Consider the following 22,101-nt stretch of genomic DNA (forward strand, 5'->3'; position numbering starts at 1 on the left):
AGATGGAGGCATGAGAAAGAGATTGCCTTGATTGGGCTTGTGGTTATTGGTGGACCGAGTGGACTTTTGTGAGTTTTACTCCTCCCTTTTGGAGTGGGGGGGGGCGGGGGGGGGCTGACGAAACGCACGTGGGCAGGCGTCGTCACCCTTGATGACCCTTGGCCAGCGTAGTGGTTTACCAGAGGCAGCGCACAGGCCGGAGTAGTCGTAGACATAGCTCGAGTTTCTCTTCATTGTCGCATAAATCTTTCGCCTTTTACTAAAGATTTCCGTGGAGGGGAACTTTTGCGAGTGACCTGTATTTTTGGGTGCTCTGCTCACAGCAGAGCTACATCGAAATGTCAAGAGCAGAATCAATTTGGCCGTCCGCCAACACGCTGCAGGAGGGCGTGCCACTGGTCTTCGTCTGTATTTGCACTCTCTGCGTTTGCGCTGTCAGCACTTAATGTTTATTTAGCTGGCATGGGAAGGCCGCACTTTCTTGTACGTGACGGGATGCAAACTCTGGAAGGCTCTCTTTAGTGACGGGTCCAAACAAAGATCTCATCAGCTCCTCTAGCCCTATCGGCGACTCGTGCACTTCGAGCCTTCTTAGCGACGGCGCAAGTGGCTGACTGCTGACTGCTGACTGCGTTGGTGGTATAGTGGTGAGCATAGCTGCCTTCCAAGCAGTTGACCCGGGTTCGATTCCCGGCCAACGCATGTCCTTTGGCTCGGGCTGATGTCGAAGCAGAACTCCTTCTGTGATCTGTGGCTCCTCCCAAATCTTTTGGATGGATCATTCGGAAGCCGAAAAGAGCTAGCTCTCCCCGTCGGTGAATCGAACCCCGGTCTTCCGCGTGACAGGCAGAGATACTGTCCACTATACTAACGAGGAGCTGCGCATGCTGCCGTTTCTCCCCCAACTGACGCTACTGCACCGACATAACCGAACAATGCATGGCTTTTTCTGACGCTGACACAGCCCTAGCACCGTCAAATTCCGAATGGACCCATCATTAGCTAAAGTCGCATAACATTTGGAACACTACCCGTTGCAGGGGTCATTGTTTGGACTCTTTTTTTTTTTATTTTTTTTTTTAAATTGCGCTTTAAACAAAAAGGATTGTGCCAATGCAACTGAACAACATTAATTGGGAACACAGTGCGTCAAAAAAGCAAAATGACAGTTAAAGGCATTTCGTCATTGAAATCGGTGATGTCATCATTCAGCTAAGTTCAGTTTAAATAGTATCTGTGCAATAATTTGCAATCAAGTCAACGATATCGCTGTACATGAAGTGTCCCCAGCTATGCCTGCCAGAGGCGACAGAGGCAAGGAACCAAAACTCGATCGGTGAGAAACCAGGCTCAGTCGGGGAGACAGTTCTCCTCTGGTCAGAGGAAACCAGCAAATCAGCTCCAGGCTGCAGAAAAGTCAGACTGTGCAGAAGAATCATCTGTTTCCTGTGGTCTTGTCCTGGTGGTCGTCTGAGACAAGGTCTTTACAGGGGATCTGTATCTGGGGCTCATCTAGTTGTCCCGGTCTCCGCTGTGTTTCAGGGCCATAGAGGTCCTTTCTAGGTGTTGATCAACCATCTTGTCTGGATACTGACTGGATCCGGGTGACTGAAGCGGCCCACTGATCTGGATACAGACTGGATCTGGTGGCTACGGTGACCTCGGAATAAGGGATTTCTTTAAAAGACTCTTTTATTCATATAAGATTTTCTCCAACTTTTCAGATGGAGGCATGAGAAAGAGATTGCCTTGATTGGGCTTGTGGTTATTGGTGGACCGAGTGGACTTTTGTGAGTTTTACTCCTCCCTTTTGGAGTGGGGGGGGCGGGGGGGGGCTGACGAAACGCATGTGGGCAGGCGTCGTCACCCTTGATGACCCTTGGCGAGCGTAGTGGTTTACCAGAGGCATGGCACAGGCCGGAGTGGTCGTAGACACAGCTCGAGTTTCTCTTCATTGTTGCATAAATCTTTCGCCTTTTACTAAAGATTACCGTGGAGGGGAACTTTTGCGAGTGACCTGTATTTTTGGGTGCTCTGCTCATAGCAGAGCTACATCGAAATGTCAAGAGCAGAATCAGTTTGTCCGTCCGCCAACACGCTGCAGGAGGGCGTGCCACTGGTCTTCGTCTGTATTTGCACTCTCTGCGGTTGCGCTGTCAGCACTTAATGTTTATTTAGCTGGCATGGAAAGGCAGCACTTTCTTGTACGTGACGGGATGCAAACTCTGGAAGGCTCTATTTAGTGATGGGTCCAAACAAAGATCTCATCAGCTCCTCTAGCCCTATCGGCGACTCGTGCTCTTCGAGCCTTCTTAGCGACGGCGCAAGTGGCTGACTGCTGACTGCGTTGGTGATATAGTGGTGAGCATAGCTGCCTTCCAAGCAGTTGACCCGGGATCGATTCCCGGCCAACGCATGTCCTTTGGCTCGGGCTGATGTCGAAGCAGAACTCCTTCTGTGACCTGTGGCTCCTCCCAAAACTTTTGGATGGATCATTCGGAAGCCGAAAAGAGCTAGCTCTCCCCGTCGGGGAATCGAACCCCGGTCTTCCGCGTGACAGGCAGAGATACTGTCCACTATACTAACGAGGAGCTGCGCATGCTGCTGTTTCTCCCCCAACCGACGCTACTGCACCGACATAACCGAACAATGCATGGCTTTTTCTGACGCTGACACAGCCCTAGCACCGTCAAATTCCGAATGGACCCATCATTAGCTAAAGTCGCATAACATTTGGAACACTACCCGTTGCAGGGGTCATTGTTTGGACTCTTTTTTTTTTTATTTTTTTTTTTAAATTGCGCTTTAAACAAAAAGGATTGTGTCAATGCAACTGAACAACATTAATTAGGAACACAGTGCGTCAATAAAGCAAAATGACAGTTAAAGGCATTTCGTCATTGAAATCGGTGATGTCATCATTCAGCTAAGTTCAGTTTAAATAGTATCTGTGCAATAATTTGCAATCAAGTCAACGATATCGCTGTACATGAAGTGTCCCCAGCTATGCCTGCCAGAGGCGACAGAGGCAAGGAACCAAAACTCGATCGGTGAAAAAATGGAGAAAAAACCCGGTGAGAAACCAGGCTCAGTCGGGGAGACAGTTCTCCTCTGGTCAGAGGAAACCAGCAAATCAGCTCCAGGCTGCAGAAAAGTCAGACTGTGCAGAAGAATCATCTGTTTCCTGTGGTCTTGTCCTGGTGGTCGTCTGAGACAAGGTCTTTACAGGGGATCTGTATCTGGGGCTCATCTAGTTGTCCCGGTCTCCGCTGTGTTTCAGGGCCATAGAGGTCCTTTCTAGGTGTTGATCAACCATCTTGTCTGGATACTGACTGGATCCGGGTGACTGAAGCGGCCCACTGATCTGGATACAGAATGGATCTGGTGGCTACGGTGACCTCGGAATAAGGGATTTCTTTAAAAGACTCTTTTATTCATATAAGATTTTCTCCAACTTTTCAGATGGAGGCATGAGAAAGAGATTGCCTTGATTGGGCTTGTGGTTATTGGTGGACCGAGTGGACTTTTGTGAGTTTTACTCCTCCCTTTTGGAGTGGGGGGGGGCGGGGGGGGGCTGACGAAACGCATGTGGGCAGGCGTCGTCACCCTTGATGACCCTTGGCGAGCGTAGTGGTTTACCAGAGGCATGGCACAGGCCGGAGTGGTCGTAGACACAGCTCGAGTTTCTCTTCATTGTCGCATAAATCTTTCGCCTTTTACTAAAGATTTCCGTGGAGGGGAACTTTTGCGAGTGACCTGTATTTTTGGGTGCTCTGCTCATAGCAGAGCTACATCGAAATGTCAAGAGCAGAATCAGTTTGGCCGTCCGCCAACACGCTGCAGGAGGGCGTGCCACTGGTCTTCGTCTGTATTTGCACTCTCTGCGGTTGCGCTGTCAGCACTTAATGTTTATTTAGCTGGCATGGAAAGGCAGCACTTTCTTGTACGTGACGGGATGCAAACTCTGGAAGGCTCTATTTAGTGATGGGTCCAAACAAAGATCTCATCAGCTCCTCTAGCCCTATCGGCGACTCGTGCTCTTCGAGCCTTCTTAGCGACGGCGCAAGTGGCTGACTGCTGACTGCGTTGGTGATATAGTGGTGAGCATAGCTGCCTTCCAAGCAGTTGACCCGGGATCGATTCCCGGCCCACGCATGTCCTTTGGCTCGGGCTGATGTCGAAGCAGAACTCCTTCTGTGACCTGTGGCTCCTCCCAAAACTTTTGGATGGATCATTCGGAAGCCGAAAAGAGCTAGCTCTCCCCGTCGGGGAATCGAACCCCGGTCTTCCGCGTGACAGGCGGAGATACTGTCCACTATACTAACGAGGAGCTGCGCATGCTGCTGTTTCTCCCCCAACCGACGCTACTGCACCGACATAACCGAACAATGCATGGCTTTTTCTGACGCTGACACAGCCCTAGCACCGTCAAATTCCGAATGGACCCATCATTAGCTAAAGTCGCATAACATTTGGAACACTACCCGTTGCAGGGGTCATTGTTTGGACTCTTTTTTTTTTTATTTTTTTTTTAAAATTGCGCTTTAAACAAAAAGGATTGTGCCAATGCAACTGAACAACATTAATTGGGAACACAGTGCGTCAAAAAAGCAAAATGACAGTTAAAGGCATTTCGTCATTGAAATCGGTGATGTCATCATTCAGCTAAGTTCAGTTTAAATAGTATCTGTGCAATAATTTGCAATCAAGTCAACGATATCGCTGTACATGAAGTGTCCCCAGCTATGCCTGCCAGAGGCGACAGAGGCAAGGAACCAAAACTCGATCGGTGAAAAAATGGAGAAAAAACCCGGTGAGAAACCAGGCTCAGTCGGGGAGACAGTTCTCCTCTGGTCAGAGGAAACCAGCAAATCAGCTCCAGGCTGCAGAAAATTCAGACTGTGCAGAAGAATCATCTGTTTCCTGTGGTCTTGTCCTGGTGGTCGTCTGAGACAAGGTCTTTACAGGGGATCTGTATCTGGGGCTCATCTAGTTGTCCCGGTCTCCGCTGTGTTTCAGGGCCATAGAGGTCCTTTCTAGGTGTTGATCAACCATCTTGTCTGGATACTGACTGGATCCGGGTGACTGAAGCGGCCCACTGATCTGGATACAGACTGGATCTGGTGGCTACGGTGACCTCGGAATAAGGGATTTCTTTAAAAGACTCTTTTATTCATATAAGATTTTCTCCAACTTTTCAGATGGAGGCATGAGAAAGAGATTGCCTTGATTGGGCTTGTGGTTATTGGTGGACCGAGTGGACTTTTGTGAGTTTTACTCCTCCCTTTTGGAGTGGGGGGGGGCGGGGGGGGGCTGACGAAACGCACGTGGGCAGGCGTCGTCACCCTTGATGACCCTTGGCCAGCGTAGTGGTTTACCAGAGGCATGGCACAGGCCGGAGTGGTCGTAGACACAGCTCGAGTTTCTCTTCATTGTCGCATAAATCTTTCGCCTTTTACTAAAGATTTCCGTGGAGGGGAACTTTTGCGAGTGACCTGTATTTTTGGGTGCTCTGCTCATAGCAGAGCTACATCGAAATGTCAAGAGCAGAATCAGTTTGGCCGTCCGCCAACACGCTGCAGGAGGGCGTGCCACTGGTCTTCGTCTGTATTTGCACTCTCTGCGGTTGCGCTGTCAGCACTTAATGTTTATTTAGCTGGCATGGAAAGGCAGCACTTTCTTGTACGTGACGGGATGCAAACTCTGGAAGGCTCTATTTAGTGATGGGTCCAAACAAAGATCTCATCAGCTCCTCTAGCCCTATCGGCGACTCGTGCTCTTCGAGCCTTCTTAGCGAGGGCGCAAGTGGCTGACTGCTGACTGCGTTGGTGATATAGTGGTGAGCATAGCTGCCTTCCAAGCAGTTGACCCGGGATCGATTCCCGGCCAACGCATGTCCTTTGGCTCGGGCTGATGTCGAAGCAGAACTCCTTCTGTGACCTGTGGCTCCTCCCAAAACTTTTGGATGGATCATTCGGAAGCCGAAAAGAGCTAGCTCTCCCCGTCGGGGAATCGAACCCCGGTCTTCCGCGTGACAGGCAGAGATACTGTCCACTATACTAACGAGGAGCTGCGCATGCTGCTGTTTCTCCCCCAACCGACGCTACTGCACCGACATAACCGAACAATGCATGGCTTTTTCTGACGCTGACACAGCCCTAGCACCGTCAAATTCCGAATGGACCCATCATTAGCTAAAGTCGCATAACATTTGGAACACTACCCGTTGCAGGGGTCATTGTTTGGACTCTTTTTTTTTTTATTTTTTTTTTAAATTGCGCTTTAAACAAAAAGGATTGTGTCAATGCAACTGAACAACATTAATTAGGAACACAGTGCGTCAATAAAGCAAAATGACAGTTAAAGGCATTTCGTCATTGAAATCGGTGATGTCATCATTCAGCTAAGTTCAGTTTAAATAGTATCTGTGCAATAATTTGCAATCAAGTCAACGATATCGCTGTACATGAAGTGTCCCCAGCTATGCCTGCCAGAGGCGACAGAGGCAAGGAACCAAAACTCGATCGGTGAAAAAATGGAGAAAAAACCCGGTGAGAAACCAGGCTCAGTCGGGGAGACAGTTCTCCTCTGGTCAGAGGAAACCAGCAAATCAGCTCCAGGCTGCAGAAAAGTCAGACTGTGCAGAAGAATCATCTGTTTCCTGTGGTCTTGTCCTGGTGGTCGTCTGAGACAAGGTCTTTACAGGGGATCTGTATCTGGGGCTCATCTAGTTGTCCCGGTCTCCGCTGTGTTTCAGGGCCATAGAGGTCCTTTCTAGGTGTTGATCAACCATCTTGTCTGGATACTGACTGGATCCGGGTGACTGAAGCGGCCCACTGATCTGGATACAGACTGGATCTGGTGGCTACGGTGACCTCGGAATAAGGGATTTCTTTAAAAGACTCTTTTATTCATATAAGATTTTCTCCAACTTTTCAGATGGAGGCATGAGAAAGAGATTGCCTTGATTGGGCTTGTGGTTATTGGTGGACCGAGTGGACTTTTGTGAGTTTTACTCCTCCCTTTTGGAGTGGGGGGGGCGGGGGGGGGGGCTGACGAAACGCATGTGGGCAGGCGTCGTCACCCTTGATGACCCTTGGCGAGCGTAGTGGTTTACCAGAGGCATGGCACAGGCCGGAGTGGTCGTAGACACAGCTCGAGTTTCTCTTCATTGTCGCATAAATCTTTCGCCTTTTACTAAAGATTTCCGTGGAGGGGAACTTTTGCGAGTGACCTGTATTTTTGGGTGCTCTGCTCATAGCAGAGCTACATCGAAATGTCAAGAGCAGAATCAGTTTGGCCGTCCGCCAACACGCTGCAGGAGGGCGTGCCACTGGTCTTCGTCTGTATTTGCACTCTCTGCGGTTGCGCTGTCAGCACTTAATGTTTATTTAGCTGGCATGGAAAGGCAGCACTTTCTTGTACGTGACGGGATGCAAACTCTGGAAGGCTCTATTTAGTGACGGGTCCAAACAAAGATCTCATCAGCTCCTCTAGCCCTATCGGCGACTCGTGCTCTTCGAGCCTTCTTAGCGACGGCGCAAGTGGCTGACTGCTGACTGCGTTGGTGATATAGTGGTGAGCATAGCTGCCTTCCAAGCAGTTGACCCGGGATCGATTCCCGGCCAACGCATGTCCTTTGGCTCGGGCTGATGTCGAAGCAGAACTCCTTCTGTGACCTGTGGCTCCTCCCAAAACTTTTGGATGGATCATTCGGAAGCCGAAAAGAGCTAGCTCTCCCCGTCGGGGAATCGAACCCCGGTCTTCCGCGTGACAGGCGGAGATACTGTCCACTATACTAACGAGGAGCTGCGCATGCTGCTGTTTCTCCCCCAACCGACGCTACTGCACCGACATAACCGAACAATGCATGGCTTTTTCTGACGCTGACACAGCCCTAGCACCGTCAAATTCCGAATGGACCCATCATTAGCTAAAGTCGCATAACATTTGGAACACTACCCGTTGCAGGGGTCATTGTTTGGACTCTTTTTTTTTTTATTTTTTTTTTAAAATTGCGCTTTAAACAAAAAGGATTGTGCCAATGCAACTGAACAACATTAATTGGGAACACAGTGCGTCAAAAAAGCAAAATGACAGTTAAAGGCATTTCGTCATTGAAATCGGTGATGTCATCATTCAGCTAAGTTCAGTTTAAATAGTATCTGTGCAATAATTTGCAATCAAGTCAACGATATCGCTGTACATGAAGTGTCCCCAGCTATGCCTGCCAGAGGCGACAGAGGCAAGGAACCAAAACTCGATCGGTGAAAAAATGGAGAAAAAACCCGGTGAGAAACCAGGCTCAGTCGGGGAGACAGTTCTCCTCTGGTCAGAGGAAACCAGCAAATCAGCTCCAGGCTGCAGAAAATTCAGACTGTGCAGAAGAATCATCTGTTTCCTGTGGTCTTGTCCTGGTGGTCGTCTGAGACAAGGTCTTTACAGGGGATCTGTATCTGGGGCTCATCTAGTTGTCCCGGTCTCCGCTGTGTTTCAGGGCCATAGAGGTCCTTTCTAGGTGTTGATCAACCATCTTGTCTGGATACTGACTGGATCCGGGTGACTGAAGCGGCCCACTGATCTGGATACAGACTGGATCTGGTGGCTACGGTGACCTCGGAATAAGGGATTTCTTTAAAAGACTCTTTTATTCATATAAGATTTTCTCCAACTTTTCAGATGGAGGCATGAGAAAGAGATTGCCTTGATTGGGCTTGTGGTTATTGGTGGACCGAGTGGACTTTTGTGAGTTTTACTCCTCCCTTTTGGAGTGGGGGGGGGCGGGGGGGGGCTGACGAAACGCACGTGGGCAGGCGTCGTCACCCTTGATGACCCTTGGCCAGCGTAGTGGTTTACCAGAGGCATGGCACAGGCCGGAGTGGTCGTAGACACAGCTCGAGTTTCTCTTCATTGTCGCATAAATCTTTCGCCTTTTACTAAAGATTTCCGTGGAGGGGAACTTTTGCGAGTGACCTGTATTTTTGGGTGCTCTGCTCATAGCAGAGCTACATCGAAATGTCAAGAGCAGAATCAGTTTGGCCGTCCGCCAACACGCTGCAGGAGGGCGTGCCACTGGTCTTCGTCTGTATTTGCACTCTCTGCGGTTGCGCTGTCAGCACTTAATGTTTATTTAGCTGGCATGGAAAGGCAGCACTTTCTTGTACGTGACGGGATGCAAACTCTGGAAGGCTCTATTTAGTGACGGGTCCAAACAAAGATCTCATCAGCTCCTCTAGCCCTATCGGCGACTCGTGCTCTTCGAGCCTTCTTAGCGACGGCGCAAGTGGCTGACTGCTGACTGCGTTGGTGATATAGTGGTGAGCATAGCTGCCTTCCAAGCAGTTGACCCGGGATCGATTCCCGGCCAACGCATGTCCTTTGGCTCGGGCTGATGTCGAAGCAGAACTCCTTCTGTGACCTGTGGCTCCTCCCAAAACTTTTGGATGGATCATTCGGAAGCCGAAAAGAGCTAGCTCTCCCCGTCGGGGAATCGAACCCCGGTCTTCCGCGTGACAGGCGGAGATACTGTCCACTATACTAACGAGGAGCTGCGCATGCTGCTGTTTCTCCCCCAACCGACGCTACTGCACCGACATAACCGAACAATGCATGGCTTTTTCTGACGCTGACACAGCCCTAGCACCGTCAAATTCCGAATGGACCCATCATTAGCTAAAGTCGCATAACATTTGGAACACTACCCGTTGCAGGGGTCATTGTTTGGACTCTTTTTTTTTTTTTTTTTTTTTTTAAATTGCGCTTTAAACAAAAATGATTGTGTCAATGCAACTGAACAACATTAATTAGGAACACAGTGCGTCAATAAAGCAAAATGACAGTTAAAGGCATTTCGTCATTGAAATCGATGATGTCATCATTCAGCTAAGTTCAGTTTAAATAGTATCTGTGCAATAATTTGCAATCAAGTCAACGATATCGCTGTACATGAAGTGTCCCCAGCTATGCCTGCCAGAGGCGACAGAGGCAAGGAACCAAAACTCGATCAGTGAAAAAATGGAGAAAAAACCCGGTGAGAAACCAGGCTCAGTCGGGGAGACAGTTCTCCTCTGGTCAGAAGAAACCAGCAAATCAGCTCCAGGCTGCAGAAAAGTCAGACTGTGCAGAAGAATCATCTGTTTCCTGTGGTCTTGTCCTGGTGGTCGTCTAAGACAAGGTCTTTACAGGGGATCTGTATCTGGGGCTCATCTAGTTGTCCCGGTCTCCGCTGTGTTTCAGGGCCATAGAGGTCCTTTCTAGGTGTTGATCCACCATCTTGTCTGGATACTGACTGGATCCGGGTGACTGAAGCGGCCCACTGATCTGGATACAGAATGGATCTGGTGGCTACGGTGACCTCGGAATAAGGGATTTCTTTAAAAGACTCTTTTATTCATATAAGATTTTCTCCAACTTTTCAGATGGAGGCATGAGAAAGAGATTGCCTTGATTGGGCTTGTGGTTATTGGTGGACCGAGGACAGAGCTACAACAAAATGCAATAGCAGAATCAATTTGGCCGTCCGCCAACACGCTGCAGGAGGGCGTGCCACTGGTCATCTTCTGTATTTGCACTCTCTGCGTTTGCGCTGTCAGCACTTAGTGTTTATTTAGCTGGCATGGGAAGGCAGCACTTTCTTGTACGTGACGGGAAGCAAACTCTGGAAGGCTCTCTTTAGTGACGGGTCCAAACAAAGATCTCATCAGCTCCTCTAGCCCTATCGGCGACTCGTGCACTTCGAGCCTTCTTAACGACGGCGCAAGTGGCTGACTGCTGACTGTGTTGGTGGTATAGTGGTGAGCATAGCTGCCTTCCAAGCAGTTGACCCGGGTTCGATTCCCGGCCAACGCATGTCCTTTGGCTCGGGCTGATGTCGAAGCAGAACTCCTTCTGTGACCTGTGGCTCCTCCCAAAACTTTTGGATGGATCGTTCAGAAGCCGAAAAGAGGTAGCTCTCCCCGTCGGGGAATCGAACCCCGGTCTTCCGTGTGACAGGCGGAGATACTGTCCACTATACTAATGAGGAGCTGTGCATGTTGCTGTTTCTCCCCCAACCGACGCTACTGCACCGACATAACTGAACAATGCATGGCTTTTTCTGACGCTGACACAGCCCTAGCACCGTCAAATTCCGGATGGACCCATCATTAGCTAAAGTGGCATTACATTTGGAACACTACCCGTTGCAGGGGTCATTGTTTGGACTCTTTTTTTTTTTTTTTTTAAATAGTGCTTTAAACAAAAAGGATTGTGTCAATGCAACTGAACAACATTAATTAGGAACACAGTGCGTCAATAAAGCAAAATGACAGTTAAAGGCATTTCGTCATTGAAATCGATGATGTCATCATTCAGCTAAGTTCAGTTTAAATAGTATCTGTGCAATAATTTTCAATCAAGTCAACGATATCACTGTACATGAAGTGTCCCCAGCTATGCCTGCCAGAGGCGACAGAGGCAAGGAACCAAAACTCGATCGGTGAAAAAATGGAGAAAAAACCCGGTGAGAAACCAGGCTCAGTCGGGGAGACAGTTCTCCTCTGGTCAGAAGAAACCAGCAAATCAGCTCCAGGCTGCAGAAAAGTCAGACTGTGCAGAAGAATCATCTGTTTCCTGTGGTCTTGTCCTGGTGGTCGTCTAAGACAAGGTCTTTACAGGGGATCTGTATCTGGGGCTCATCTAGTTGTCCCGGTCTCCGCTTTGTTTCAGGGCCATAGAGGTCCTTTCTAGGTGTTGATCCACCATCTTGTCTGGATACTGACTGGATCCGGGTGACTGAAGCGGCCCACTGATCTGGATACAGAATGGATCTGGTGGCTACGGTGACCTCGGAATAAGGGATTTCTTTAAAAGACTCTTTTATTCATATAAGATTTTCTCCAACTTTTCAGATGGAGGCATTAGAAAGAGATTGCCTTGATTGGGCTTGTGGTTATTGGTGGACCGAGGACAGAGCTACATCAAAATGCAATAGCAGAATCAATTTGGCCGTCCGCCAACACGCTGCAGGAGGGCGTGCCACTGGTCATCCTCTGTATTTGCACTCTCTGCGTTTGCGCTGTCAGCACTTAGTGTTTATTTAGCTGGCATGGGAAGGCAGCACTTTCTTGTACGTGACGGGATGCAAACTCTGGAAGGCTCTCTTTAGTGACGGGTCCAAACAAAGATCTCATCAGCTCCTCTAGCCCTATCGGCGACTCGTGCACTTCGAGCCTTCTTAACGACTGCGCAAGTGGCTGACTGCTGACTGCGTTGGTGGTATAGTGGTGAGCATAGCTGCCTTCCAAGCAGTTGACCTGGGTTCGATTCCCGGCCAACGCATGTCCTTTGGCTCGGGCTGATGTCGAAGCAGAACTCCTTCTGTGACCTGTGGCTCCTCCTAAATCTTTTGGATGGATCGTTCAGAAGCCGAAAAGAGCTAGCTCTCCCCGTCGGGGAATCGAACCCCGGTCTTGCGCGTGACAGGCGGAGATACTGTCCACTATACTAACAAGGAGCTGCGCATGTTGCTGTTTCTCCCCCAACCGACGCTACTGCACCGACATAACTGAACAATGCATGGCTTTTTCTGACGCTGACACAGCCCTAGCACCGTCAAATTCCAGATGGACCCATCATTAGCTAAAGTGGCATTACATTTGGAACACTACCCGTTGCAGGGGTCATTGTTTGGACTCTTTTTTTTTTTTTTTTTTTAAATAGTGCTTTAAACAAAAAGGATTGTGTCAATGCAACTGAACAACATTAATTAGGAACACAGTGCGTCAATAAAGCAAAATGACAGTTAAAGGCATTTCGTCATTGAAATCGATGATGTCATCATTCAGCTAAGTTCAGTTTAAATAGTATCTGTGCAATAATTTTCAATCAAGTCAACGATATCGCTGTACATGAAGTGTCCCCAGCTATGCCTGCCAGAGGCGACAGAGGCAAGGAACCAAAACTCGATCGGTGAAAAAATGGAGAAAAAACCCGGTGAGAAACCAGGCTCAGTCGGGGAGACAGTTCTCCTCTGGTCAGAAGAAACCAGCAAATCAGCTCCAGGCTGCAGAAAAGTCAGACTGTGCAGAAGAATCATCTGTTTCCTGTGGTCTTGTCCTGGTGGTCGTCTAAGACAAGGTCTTTACAGGGGATCTGTATCTGGGGCTCATCTAGTTGTCCCGGTCTCCGCTGTGTTTCAGGGCCATAGAGGTCCTTTCTAGGTGTTGATCCACCATCTTGTCTGGATACTGACTGGATCCGGGTGACTGAAGCGGCCCACTGATCTGGATACAGAATGGATCTGGTGGCTACGGTGACCTCGGAATAAGGGATTTCTTTAAAAGACTCTTTTATTCATATAAGATTTTCTCCAACTTTTCAGATGGAGGCATGAGAAAGAGATTGCCTTGATTGGGCTTGTGGTTATTGGTGGACCGAGGACAGAGCTACAACAAAATGCAATAGCAGAATCAATTTGGCCGTCCGCCAACACGCTGCAGGAGGGCGTGCCACTGGTCATCGTCTGTATTTGCACTCTCTGCGTTTGCGCTGTCAGCACTTAGTGTTTATTTAGCTGGCATGGGAAGGCAGCACTTTCTTGTACGTGACGGGAAGCAAACTCTGGAAGGCTCTCTTTAGTGACGGGTCCAAACAAAGATCTCATCAGCTCCTCTAGCCCTATCGGCGACTCGTGCACTTCGAGCCTTTTTAACGAAGGCGCAAGTGGCTGACTGCTGACTGCGTTGGTGGTATAGTGGTGAGCATAGCTGCCTTCCAAGCAGTTGACCCGGGTTCGATTCCCGGCCAACGCATGTCCTTTGGCTCGGGCTGATGTCGAAGCAGAACTCCTTCTGTGACCTGTGGCTCCTCCCAAAACTTTTGGATGGATCGTTCAGAAGCCGAAAAGAGGTAGCTCTCCCCGTCGGGGAATCGAACCCCGGTCTTCCGCGTGACAGGCGGAGATACTGTCCACTATACTAACGAGGAGCTGTGCATGTTGCTGTTTCTCCCCCAACCGACGCTACTGCACCGACATAACTGAACAATGCATGGCTTTTTCTGACGCTGACACAGCCCTAGCACCGTCAAATTCCAGATGGACCCATCATTAGCTAAAGTGGCATTACATTTGGAACACTACCCGTTGCAGGGGTCATTGTTTGGACTCTTTTTTTTTTTTTTTTTTTAAATAGTGCTTTAAACAAAAAGGATTGTGTCAATGCAACTGAACAACATTAATTAGGAACACAGTGCGTCAATAAAGCAAAATGACAGTTAAAGGCATTTCGTCATTGAAATCGATGATGTCATCATTCAGCTAAGTTCAGTTTAAATAGTATCTGTGCAATAATTTTCAATCAAGTCAACGATATCGCTGTACATGAAGTGTCCCCAGCTATGCCTGCCAGAGGCGACAGAGGCAAGGAACCAAAACTCGATCGGTGAAAAAATGGAGAAAAAACCCGGTGAGAAACCAGGCTCAGTCGGGGAGACAGTTCTCCTCTGGTCAGAAGAAACCAGCAAATCAGCTCCAGGCTGCAGAAAAGTCAGACTGTGCAGAAGAATCATCTGTTTCCTGTGGTCTTGTCCTGGTGGTCGTCTAAGACAAGGTCTTTACAGGGGATCTGTATCTGGGGCTCATCTAGTTGTCCCGGTCTCCGCTGTGTTTCAGGGCCATAGAGGTCCTTTCTAGGTGTTGATCCACCATCTTGTCTGGATACTGACTGGATCCGGGTGACTGAAGCGGCCCACTGATCTGGATACAGAATGGATCTGGTGGCTACGGTGACCTCGGAATAAGGGATTTCTTTAAAAGACTCTTTTATTCATATAAGATTTTCTCCAACTTTTCAGATGGAGGCATGAGAAAGAGATTGCCTTGATTGGGCTTGTGGTTATTGGTGGACCGAGGACAGAGCTACAACAAAATGCAATAGCAGAATCAATTTGGCCGTCCGCCAACACGCTGCAGGAGGGCGTGCCACTGGTCATCGTCTGTATTTGCACTCTCTGCGTTTGCGCTGTCAGCACTTAGTGTTTATTTAGCTGGCATGGGAAGGCAGCACTTTCTTGTACGTGACGGGAAGCAAACTCTGGAAGGCTCTCTTTAGTGACGGGTCCAAACAAAGATCTCATCAGCTCCTCTAGCCCTATCGGCGACTCGTGCACTTCGAGCCTTCTTAACGACGGCGCAAGTGGCTGACTGCTGACTGCTGACTGCGTTGGTGGTATAGTGGTGAGCATAGCTGCCTTCCAAGCAGTTGACCCGGGTTCGATTCCCGGCCAACGCATGTCCTTTGGCTCGGGCTGATGTCGAAGCAGAACTCCTTCTGTGACCTGTGGCTCCTCCCAAAACTTTTGGATGGATCGTTCAGAAGCCGAAAAGAGCTAGCTCTCCCCGTCGGGGAATCGAACCCCGGTCTTCCGCGTGACAGGCGGAGATACTGTCCACTATACTAACGAGGAGCTGTGCATGTTGCGGTTTCTCCCCCAACCGACACTACTGCACCGACATAACTGAACAATGCATGGCTTTTTCTGACGCTGACACAGCCCTAGCACCGTCAAATTCCGGATGGACCCATCATTAGCTAAAGTGGCATTACATTTGGAACACTACCCGTTGCAGGGGTCATTGTTTGGACTCTTTTTTTTTTTTTTTAAATTGCGCTTTAAACAAAAATGTTTGTGTCAATGCAACTGAACAACATTAATTAGGAACTCAGTGCGTCAATAAAGCATAATGGCAGTTAAAGGCATTTCGTCATTGAAATCGATGATGTCATCATTCAGCTAAGTTCAGTTTAAATAGTATCTGTGCAATAATTTTCAATCAAGTCAACGATATCGCTGTACATGAAGTGTCCCCAGCTATGCCTGCCAGAGGCGACAGAGGCAAGGAACCAAAACTCGATCGGTGAAAAAATGGAGAAAAAACCCGGTGAGAAACCAGGCTCAGTCGGGGAGACAGTTCTCCTCTGGTCAGAAGAAACCAGCAAATCAGCTCCAGGCTGCAGAAAAGTCAGACTGTGCAGAAGAATCATCTGTTTCCTGTGGTCTTGTCCTGGTGGTCGTCTAAGACAAGGTCTTTACAGGGGATCTGTATCTGGGGCTCATCTAGTTGTCCCGGTCTCCGCTGTGTTTCAGGGCCATAGAGGTCCTTTCTAGGTGTTGATCCACCATCTTGTCTGGATACTGACTGGATCCGGGTGACTGAAGCGGCCCACTGATCTGGATACAGAATGGATCTGGTGGCTACGGTGACCTCGGAATAAGGGATTTCTTTAAAAGACTCTTTTATTCATATAAGATTTTCTCCAACTTTTCAGATGGAGGCATGAGAAAGAGATTGCCTTGATTGGGCTTGTGGTTATTGGTGGACCGAGGACAGAGCTACAACAAAATGCAATAGCAGAATCAATTTGGCCGTCCGCCAACACGCTGCAGGAGGGCGTGCCACTGGTCATCGTCTGTATTTGCACTCTCTGCGTTTGCGCTGTCAGCACTTAGTGTTTATTTAGCTGGCATGGGAAGGCAGCACTTTCTTGTACGTGACGGGAAGCAAACTCTGGAAGGCTCTCTTTAGTGACGGGTCCAAACAAAGATCTCATCAGCTCCTCTAGCCCTATCGGCGACTCGTGCACTTCGAGCCTTCTTAACGACGGCGCAAGTGGCTGACTGCTGACTGCGTTGGTGGTATAGTGGTGAGCATAGCTGCCTTCCAAGCAGTTGACCCGGGTTCGATTCCCGGCCAACGCATGTCCTTTGGCTCGGGCTGATGTCGAAGCAGAACTCCTTCTGTGACCTGTGGCTCCTCCCAAAACTTTTGAATGGATCGTTCAGAAGCCGAAAAGAGGTAGCTCTCCCCGTCGGGGAATCGAACCCCGGTCTTCCGCGTGACAGGCGGAGATACTGTCCACTATACTAACGAGGAGCTGTGCATGTTGCTGTTTCTCCCCCAACAGACGCTACTGCACCGACATAACTGAACAATGCATGGCTTTTTCTGACGCTGACACAGCCCTAGCACCGTCAAATTCCGGATGGACCCATCATTAGCTAAAGTGGCATTACATTTGGAACACTACCCGTTGCAGGGGTCATTGTTTGGACTCTTTTTTTTTTTTTTTTTTTAAATAGTGCTTTAAACAAAAAGGAATGTGTCAATGCAACTGAACAACATTAATTAGGAACATAGTGCGTCAATAAAGCAAAATGACAGTTAAAGGCATTTCGTCATTGAAATCGATGATGTCATCATTCAGCTAAGTTCAGTTTAAATAGTATCTGTGCAATAATTTGCAATCAAGTCAACGATATCGCTGTACATGAAGTGTCCCCAGCTATGCCTGCCAGAGGCGACAGAGGCAAGGAACCCAAACTCGATCAGTGAAAAAATGGAGAAAAACCCGGTGAGAAACCAGGCTCAGTTGGGGAAACAGTTCTCCTCTGGTCAGAAGAAACCAGCAAATCAGCTCCAGGCTGCAGAAAAGTCAGACTGTGCAGAAGAATCATCTGTTTCCTGTGGTCTTGTCCTGGTGGTCTTCTAAGACAAGTTCTTTACAGGGGATCTGTATCTGGGGCTCATCTAGTTGTCCCGGTCTCCGCTTTGTTTCAGGGCCATAGAGGTCCTTTCTAGGTGTTGATCCACCATCTTGTCTGGATACTGACTGGATCCGGGTGACTGAAGCGGCCCACTGATCTGGATACAGAATGGATTTGGTGGCTACGGTGACCTCGGAATAAGGGATTTCTTTAAAAGACTCTTTTATTCATATAAGATTTTCTCCAACTTTTCAGATGGAGGCATTAGAAAGAGATTGCCTTGATTGGGCTTGTGGTTATTGGTGGACCGAGGACAGAGCTACATCAAAATGCAATAGCAGAATCAATTTGGCCATCCGCCAACACGCTGCAGGAGGGCGTGCCACTGGTCATCCTCTGTATTTGCACTCTCTGCGTTTGCGCTGTCAGCACTTAGTGTTTATTTAGCTGGCATGGGAAGGCAGCACTTTCTTGTACGTGACGGGATGCAAACTCTGGAAGGCTCTCTTTAGTGACGGGTCCAAACAAAGATCTCATCAGCTCCTCTAGCCCTATCGGCGACTCGTGCACTTCGAGCCTTCTTAACGACGGCGCAAGTGGCTGACTGCTGACTGCGTTGGTGGTATAGTGGTGAGCATAGCTGCCTTCCAAGCAGTTGACCCGGGTTCGATTCCCGGCCAACGCATGTCCTTTGGCTCGGGCTGATGTCGAAGCAGAACTCCTTCTGTGACCTGTGGCTCCTCCCAAAACTTTTGGATGGATCGTTCAGAAGCCGAAAAGAGCTAGCTCTCCCCGTCGGGGAATCGAACCCCGGTCTTCCGCGTGACAGGCGGAGATACTGTCCACTATACTAACGAGGAGCTGTGCATGTTGCGGTTTCTCCCCCAACCGACACTACTGCACCGACATAACTGAACAATGCATGGCTTTTTCTGACGCTGACACAGCCCTAGCACCGTCAAATTCCGGATGGACCCATCATTAGCTAAAGTGGCATTACATTTGGAACACTACCCGTTGCAGGGGTCATTGTTTGGACTCTTTTTTTTTTTTTTTAAATTGCGCTTTAAACAAAAATGTTTGTGTCAATGCAACTGAACAACATTAATTAGGAACTCAGTGCGTCAATAAAGCAAAATGACAGTTAAAGGCATTTCGTCATTGAAATCGATGATGTCATCATTCAGCTAAGTTCAGTTTAAATAGTATCTGTGCAATAATTTTCAATCAAGTCAACGATATCGCTGTACATGAAGTGTCCCCAGCTATGCCTGCCAGAGGCGACAGAGGCAAGGAACCAAAACTCGATCGGTGAAAAAATGGAGAAAAAACCCGGTGAGAAACCAGGCTCAGTCGGGGAGACAGTTCTCCTCTGGTCAGAAGAAACCAGCAAATCAGCTCCAGGCTGCAGAAAAGTCAGACTGTGCAGAAGAATCATCTGTTTCCTGTGGTCTTGTCCTGGTGGTCGTCTAAGACAAGGTCTTTACAGGGGATCTGTATCTGGGGCTCATCTAGTTGTCCCGGTCTCCGCTGTGTTTCAGGGCCATAGAGGTCCTTTCTAGGTGTTGATCCACCATCTTGTCTGGATACTGACTGGATCCGGGTGACTGAAGCGGCCCACTGATCTGGATACAGAATGGATCTGGTGGCTACGGTGACCTCGGAATAAGGGATTTCTTTAAAAGACTCTTTTATTCATATAAGATTTTCTCCAACTTTTCAGATGGAGGCATGAGAAAGAGATTGCCTTGATTGGGCTTGTGGTTATTGGTGGACCGAGGACAGAGCTACAACAAAATGCAATAGCAGAATCAATTTGGCCGTCCGCCAACACGCTGCAGGAGGGCGTGCCACTGGTCATCGTCTGTATTTGCACTCTCTGCGTTTGCGCTGTCAGCACTTAGTGTTTATTTAGCTGGCATGGGAAGGCAGCACTTTCTTGTACGTGACGGGAAGCAAACTCTGGAAGGCTCTCTTTAGTGACGGGTCCAAACAAAGATCTCATCAGCTCCTCTAGCCCTATCGGCGACTCGTGCACTTCGAGCCTTTTTAACGAAGGCGCAAGTGGCTGACTGCTGACTGCGTTGGTGGTATAGTGGTGAGCATAGCTGCCTTCCAAGCAGTTGACCCGGGTTCGATTCCCGGCCAACGCATGTCCTTTGGCTCGGGCTGATGTCGAAGCAGAACTCCTTCTGTGACCTGTGGCTCCTCCCAAAACTTTTGGATGGATCGTTCAGAAGCCGAAAAGAGGTAGCTCTCCCCGTCGGGGAATCGAACCCCGGTCTTCCGCGTGACAGGCGGAGATACTGTCCACTATACTAACGAGGAGCTGTGCATGTTGCTGTTTCTCCCCCAACCGACGCTACTGCACCGACATAACTGAACAATGCATGGCTTTTTCTGACGCTGACACAGCCCTAGCACCGTCAAATTCCAGATGGACCCATCATTAGCTAAAGTGGCATTACATTTGGAACACTACCCGTTGCAGGGGTCATTGTTTGGACTCTTTTTTTTTTTTTTTTTTTAAATAGTGCTTTAAACAAAAAGGATTGTGTCAATGCAACTGAACAACATTAATTAGGAACACAGTGCGTCAATAAAGCAAAATGACAGTTAAAGGCATTTCGTCATTGAAATCGATGATGTCATCATTCAGCTAAGTTCAGTTTAAATAGTATCTGTGCAATAATTTTCAATCAAGTCAACGATATCGCTGTACATGAAGTGTCCCCAGCTATGCCTGCCAGAGGCGACAGAGGCAAGGAACCAAAACTCGATCGGTGAAAAAATGGAGAAAAAACCCGGTGAGAAACCAGGCTCAGTCGGGGAGACAGTTCTCCTCTGGTCAGAAGAAACCAGCAAATCAGCTCCAGGCTGCAGAAAAGTCAGACTGTGCAGAAGAATCATCTGTTTCCTGTGGTCTTGTCCTGGTGGTCGTCTAAGACAAGGTCTTTACAGGGGATCTGTATCTGGGGCTCATCTAGTTGTCCCGGTCTCCGCTGTGTTTCAGGGCCATAGAGGTCCTTTCTAGGTGTTGATCCACCATCTTGTCTGGATACTGACTGGATCCGGGTGACTGAAGCGGCCCACTGATCTGGATACAGAATGGATCTGGTGGCTACGGTGACCTCGGAATAAGGGATTTCTTTAAAAGACTCTTTTATTCATATAAGATTTTCTCCAACTTTTCAGATGGAGGCATGAGAAAGAGATTGCCTTGATTGGGCTTGTGGTTATTGGTGGACCGAGGACAGAGCTACAACAAAATGCAATAGCAGAATCAATTTGGCCGTCCGCCAACACGCTGCAGGAGGGCGTGCCACTGGTCATCGTCTGTATTTGCACTCTCTGCGTTTGCGCTGTCAGCACTTAGTGTTTATTTAGCTGGCATGGGAAGGCAGCACTTTCTTGTACGTGACGGGAAGCAAACTCTGGAAGGCTCTCTTTAGTGACGGGTCCAAACAAAGATCTCATCAGCTCCTCTAGCCCTATCGGCGACTCGTGCACTTCGAGCCTTCTTAACGACGGCGCAAGTGGCTGACTGCTGACTGCTGACTGCGTTGGTGGTATAGTGGTGAGCATAGCTGCCTTCCAAGCAGTTGACCCGGGTTCGATTCCCGGCCAACGCATGTCCTTTGGCTCGGGCTGATGTCGAAGCAGAACTCCTTCTGTGACCTGTGGCTCCTCCCAAAACTTTTGGATGGATCGTTCAGAAGCCGAAAAGAGCTAGCTCTCCCCGTCGGGGAATCGAACCCCGGTCTTCCGCGTGACAGGCGGAGATACTGTCCACTATACTAACGAGGAGCTGTGCATGTTGCGGTTTCTCCCCCAACCGACACTACTGCACCGACATAACTGAACAATGCATGGCTTTTTCTGACGCTGACACAGCCCTAGCACCGTCAAATTCCGGATGGACCCATCATTAGCTAAAGTGGCATTACATTTGGAACACTACCCGTTGCAGGGGTCATTGTTTGGACTCTTTTTTTTTTTTTTTAAATTGCGCTTTAAACAAAAATGTTTGTGTCAATGCAACTGAACAACATTAATTAGGAACTCAGTGCGTCAATAAAGCATAATGGCAGTTAAAGGCATTTCGTCATTGAAATCGATGATGTCATCATTCAGCTAAGTTCAGTTTAAATAGTATCTGTGCAATAATTTTCAATCAAGTCAACGATATCGCTGTACATGAAGTGTCCCCAGCTATGCCTGCCAGAGGCGACAGAGGCAAGGAACCAAAACTCGATCGGTGAAAAAATGGAGAAAAAACCCGGTGAGAAACCAGGCTCAGTCGGGGAGACAGTTCTCCTCTGGTCAGAAGAAACCAGCAAATCAGCTCCAGGCTGCAGAAAAGTCAGACTGTGCAGAAGAATCATCTGTTTCCTGTGGTCTTGTCCTGGTGGTCGTCTAAGACAAGGTCTTTACAGGGGATCTGTATCTGGGGCTCATCTAGTTGTCCCGGTCTCCGCTGTGTTTCAGGGCCATAGAGGTCCTTTCTAGGTGTTGATCCACCATCTTGTCTGGATACTGACTGGATCCGGGTGACTGAAGCGGCCCACTGATCTGGAT

At 48.7% G+C, this 22,101-nt stretch overlaps 23 non-coding genes across 23 annotated transcripts; 14 read left to right on the forward strand and 9 right to left on the reverse strand.

Moving 5' to 3' along the window:
* Positions 1-214: 214 nt before the first annotated feature.
* Positions 215-330, forward strand: LOC132145768 (U5 spliceosomal RNA). The gene has a single exon (XR_009434535.1). It is a non-coding gene; the product is annotated as a U5 spliceosomal RNA (small nuclear RNA).
* A 300-nt stretch (positions 331-630) lies between these two features.
* trnag-ucc (transfer RNA glycine (anticodon UCC)) lies at positions 631-702 on the forward strand. Its single transcript has one exon. It is a non-coding gene; the product is annotated as a tRNA-Gly (tRNA).
* A 1,234-nt stretch (positions 703-1,936) lies between these two features.
* Positions 1,937-2,051, forward strand: LOC132146054 (U5 spliceosomal RNA). The gene has a single exon (XR_009434804.1). It is a non-coding gene; the product is annotated as a U5 spliceosomal RNA (small nuclear RNA).
* A 1,624-nt stretch (positions 2,052-3,675) lies between these two features.
* Positions 3,676-3,790, forward strand: LOC132145774 (U5 spliceosomal RNA). Its single transcript, XR_009434541.1, has one exon. It is a non-coding gene; the product is annotated as a U5 spliceosomal RNA (small nuclear RNA).
* A 468-nt stretch (positions 3,791-4,258) lies between these two features.
* trnad-guc (transfer RNA aspartic acid (anticodon GUC)) lies at positions 4,259-4,330 on the reverse strand. Its single transcript has one exon. It is a non-coding gene; the product is annotated as a tRNA-Asp (tRNA).
* Positions 4,331-5,414: 1,084 nt separating this feature from the next.
* On the forward strand, positions 5,415-5,529 carry LOC132145775 (U5 spliceosomal RNA). The gene has a single exon (XR_009434542.1). It is a non-coding gene; the product is annotated as a U5 spliceosomal RNA (small nuclear RNA).
* A 1,624-nt stretch (positions 5,530-7,153) lies between these two features.
* LOC132145776 (U5 spliceosomal RNA) lies at positions 7,154-7,268 on the forward strand. The gene has a single exon (XR_009434543.1). It is a non-coding gene; the product is annotated as a U5 spliceosomal RNA (small nuclear RNA).
* A 468-nt stretch (positions 7,269-7,736) lies between these two features.
* Positions 7,737-7,808, reverse strand: trnad-guc (transfer RNA aspartic acid (anticodon GUC)). The gene has a single exon. It is a non-coding gene; the product is annotated as a tRNA-Asp (tRNA).
* Positions 7,809-8,892: 1,084 nt separating this feature from the next.
* Positions 8,893-9,007, forward strand: LOC132145777 (U5 spliceosomal RNA). The gene has a single exon (XR_009434544.1). It is a non-coding gene; the product is annotated as a U5 spliceosomal RNA (small nuclear RNA).
* A 468-nt stretch (positions 9,008-9,475) lies between these two features.
* On the reverse strand, positions 9,476-9,547 carry trnad-guc (transfer RNA aspartic acid (anticodon GUC)). Its single transcript has one exon. It is a non-coding gene; the product is annotated as a tRNA-Asp (tRNA).
* Positions 9,548-12,246: 2,699 nt separating this feature from the next.
* Positions 12,247-12,318, forward strand: trnag-ucc (transfer RNA glycine (anticodon UCC)). The gene has a single exon. It is a non-coding gene; the product is annotated as a tRNA-Gly (tRNA).
* Positions 12,319-13,718: 1,400 nt separating this feature from the next.
* On the forward strand, positions 13,719-13,790 carry trnag-ucc (transfer RNA glycine (anticodon UCC)). Its single transcript has one exon. It is a non-coding gene; the product is annotated as a tRNA-Gly (tRNA).
* Positions 13,791-13,893: 103 nt separating this feature from the next.
* trnad-guc (transfer RNA aspartic acid (anticodon GUC)) lies at positions 13,894-13,965 on the reverse strand. The gene has a single exon. It is a non-coding gene; the product is annotated as a tRNA-Asp (tRNA).
* Positions 13,966-15,197: 1,232 nt separating this feature from the next.
* trnag-ucc (transfer RNA glycine (anticodon UCC)) lies at positions 15,198-15,269 on the forward strand. The gene has a single exon. It is a non-coding gene; the product is annotated as a tRNA-Gly (tRNA).
* Positions 15,270-15,372: 103 nt separating this feature from the next.
* trnad-guc (transfer RNA aspartic acid (anticodon GUC)) lies at positions 15,373-15,444 on the reverse strand. The gene has a single exon. It is a non-coding gene; the product is annotated as a tRNA-Asp (tRNA).
* A 1,221-nt stretch (positions 15,445-16,665) lies between these two features.
* On the forward strand, positions 16,666-16,737 carry trnag-ucc (transfer RNA glycine (anticodon UCC)). The gene has a single exon. It is a non-coding gene; the product is annotated as a tRNA-Gly (tRNA).
* Positions 16,738-16,840: 103 nt separating this feature from the next.
* Positions 16,841-16,912, reverse strand: trnad-guc (transfer RNA aspartic acid (anticodon GUC)). The gene has a single exon. It is a non-coding gene; the product is annotated as a tRNA-Asp (tRNA).
* Positions 16,913-18,136: 1,224 nt separating this feature from the next.
* trnag-ucc (transfer RNA glycine (anticodon UCC)) lies at positions 18,137-18,208 on the forward strand. Its single transcript has one exon. It is a non-coding gene; the product is annotated as a tRNA-Gly (tRNA).
* Positions 18,209-18,311: 103 nt separating this feature from the next.
* Positions 18,312-18,383, reverse strand: trnad-guc (transfer RNA aspartic acid (anticodon GUC)). The gene has a single exon. It is a non-coding gene; the product is annotated as a tRNA-Asp (tRNA).
* A 1,221-nt stretch (positions 18,384-19,604) lies between these two features.
* trnag-ucc (transfer RNA glycine (anticodon UCC)) lies at positions 19,605-19,676 on the forward strand. Its single transcript has one exon. It is a non-coding gene; the product is annotated as a tRNA-Gly (tRNA).
* Positions 19,677-19,779: 103 nt separating this feature from the next.
* trnad-guc (transfer RNA aspartic acid (anticodon GUC)) lies at positions 19,780-19,851 on the reverse strand. Its single transcript has one exon. It is a non-coding gene; the product is annotated as a tRNA-Asp (tRNA).
* A 1,232-nt stretch (positions 19,852-21,083) lies between these two features.
* On the forward strand, positions 21,084-21,155 carry trnag-ucc (transfer RNA glycine (anticodon UCC)). The gene has a single exon. It is a non-coding gene; the product is annotated as a tRNA-Gly (tRNA).
* Positions 21,156-21,258: 103 nt separating this feature from the next.
* Positions 21,259-21,330, reverse strand: trnad-guc (transfer RNA aspartic acid (anticodon GUC)). The gene has a single exon. It is a non-coding gene; the product is annotated as a tRNA-Asp (tRNA).
* Positions 21,331-22,101: the final 771 nt, after the last annotated feature.

The sequence above is a fragment of the Carassius carassius genome, chromosome 8 (genome assembly GCF_963082965.1).
Source record: "Carassius carassius chromosome 8, fCarCar2.1, whole genome shotgun sequence".
In the NCBI taxonomy this organism is placed as follows: Eukaryota; Metazoa; Chordata; class Actinopteri; order Cypriniformes; family Cyprinidae; genus Carassius; species Carassius carassius.